This window comes from Otolemur garnettii, unplaced genomic scaffold, assembly GCF_000181295.1.
Source record: "Otolemur garnettii isolate 467f Iridium unplaced genomic scaffold, OtoGar3 scaffold00095, whole genome shotgun sequence".
NCBI lineage: Eukaryota > Metazoa > Chordata > Mammalia > Primates > Galagidae > Otolemur > Otolemur garnettii.
The window spans coordinates 6,761,455-6,763,917 of record NW_003852490.1 but is presented as its reverse complement, the minus strand read 5'-3'; the positions used below and the strand labels follow the sequence as shown (position 1 = coordinate 6,763,917).

Genomic DNA, 2,463 nt, shown 5'->3' with positions numbered 1-2,463 from the left:
TTCAACTGGTTAGCAGCTGGTGTCTGAAGTTTTAATACAGTTATATTTCTTTTCTCTGTTCAGAGGTGGCTTTTCCAAATGAATTTAAGATATGAAGCACTTGATTTGGCTGTACTTTATAAACTGAGGGCTAAATTTCTTAAAATTTAGCTCATAATTTATCCCCTTTCATTAACCATGGCTTTTATTTTCTTAAAAGCAATATATATGTTGTCACCATAGAAATGAATTTCAAGTAGGTAGGAATGAGATTAAAGATTTAGTCTACATGAATCAAATGTGATATATGAAAACCTACATTTAAAAAAGATATACAGATATATATCTTATATATATATATATATATATGAATGTACAATTATTCCCTTTTACCAAATAATTATTTATAAATTGGAATTAATTATTCAAGGATTAAGTAGAACATTACACTTGATCTTAGCCAAAAGGCCGAGAAGCGATAAAGTAGAACATTTAACTCAAAATTCATTCATTTATATTTAAAAATTCAATATATACACACTTCTTTGAATTTCATTTTTTGTTTACTTAAAGTCAATTTAATGTGATTTAAGCCACTTTCTATTTTTAAAATAGGAAATAAAAAAATGTCCATTTGACAGTAATAATTACATTGGATTTGAAGATAAAGCAAAATGAGGGGACATAAAAGTTATGAAAATGGGCCAGGAAGTTTGATATGGAGAAAAGAAAAAGTTAATATTTCTATCTAAAAGTTGGAAGCTGAATACAAAATCTAAATGATGGTCTGAGTTTGGAATTTAAGGATTAGAAAGCAATCCGCTTGCTCTCTGTTTGTCCCCCTCCTCTTTGCCCCACCCACACACACAATTGGAAGCACTGGGTTCATTTACATTATTTTGTTTCCCATGACGGAGGAACTGAGATTTAGAAATTTAAAGTCCTTTGAAGGTTTTGCTGCACTGGGGATTCACATAGGATTGCTCAGCTGATAATGCTGGATTCCCTGTATAACAAACTCCATACTGGCTTACATTTCTATACAAATTAATTAGAAATGTTGAACATTCTTTGTGTTAGGGGCCAGAGGGATCTAAAGATGAAAAGGAAGAACTGATTTATTTGACACTTACTTTGAGTTAAATACTGTGTAACTATGTGTATGAGGTTGATGTCCTTATTCCACTATCTGAATTTCACTGAGTCGGAAGTTAAGGCCCGAGGAGGACTTATGACCAGGTAGCAGCTGTGCTTCAAACCCAACCATAAGATTTAATACATGATCTCTTGTAATATCCTAACTCCCTAAGATGTAGTCCCAGTGCTGGGGTCCCACCCTGGGGTAGGGTTCTCTAGGACCTGTGGAGCTAGTGATGGTCAACTGAAGAAAAATAAAGTCAAAAGCAGTGAGAAATAAAAAGGCAGGACACACAGAATAGAGTCTTAAAGGTGGGAATATAGGGAAACACTGCTAGTTTGTGGGGCTCCAGTGAGTGGCCCTGAGTGTTTGTTCCACCCAGTTTTTATTGAAGACCATTGTCTCATTTAGCCCAGGGGGAAAGCTGAGGAAGGGAACAAAAACATCAGCAGTTTCTCTAAGTAACCGTGTTAGTTCTTATTTTCTCTATAATCATTAACTTTAAGGGCCTGAACAGCCTTAAGAAATCCCAAACCTGAGCTTTGTGTGAGAGCAGCCTCCTGTCTGTGGTCACAGACACAGGTTCCTTGGGGGAGATTAATCCCTCGAGTTCTCTGAGGAGCAGACATGATGGCATCAGTTTCCTCTGAAGAACTGGTGGAACAGAAGAATTTTCCTCTGATCTCAACCCAGAGGTGTCTTCCTCTGTTTATTAGGGTACAAGCCCCTGTGCCCATAGTTCAGGGCTCGATCTGGTCCATTGACCTCTGTCCTGGCCATAATACAAATCCCTACAATGGGTATGTGCTTTGAGTGGTGACTGGGCAGGGGATGGCCTGGTTGATTGCTTCCCACCCCCAGGCCTTGCACGTAGCCCATCTACAGCTATTCTGTTTCAGAGTGTTTACAGATCCAGCAGGGGTGTTTGCAAGCTGTGTCCCTTACAGGCTAGGCTTCTAGTACAAGCAGGAACTGCTCAGATCAGTAATTTAGCTGCTGGTTTAAAAGAAAGCTAACTAAGCTGTTTTTATTCCACCTCACTCAGCTTATTTCTCTGTTTTTCCCTTTTCCTGGGGGTGTTTTTCCTTACCGAGAATGGGGTCTTGGGTTTCCATTCTCCATGCATCCTAGTCTACAAGTTACTTATCAGCTGTTGTTTTCATGATAGTAGACAAATGGCAAATAATACAACACTTCTGGCATGTGATAAGTGATATTAGGGAAATATGAAACGTTGGAGGAGGTCAGAGTAGGGAATGAATATACAAGGTTGGACAGTGAAGTCTGAGAACTCATCCTAGAAAAGGTCCTACGTACCTCACTGCTGATCTCACTACAGTCACCTC

At 38.4% G+C, this 2,463-nt stretch overlaps 1 pseudogene; it reads right to left on the bottom strand.

Annotated features, from left to right (window-relative positions):
• Positions 1-356: 356 nt before the first annotated feature.
• LOC111727154 lies at positions 357-459 on the bottom strand (annotated as a pseudogene).
• Between the last annotated feature and the right edge of the window lie 2,004 nt (positions 460-2,463).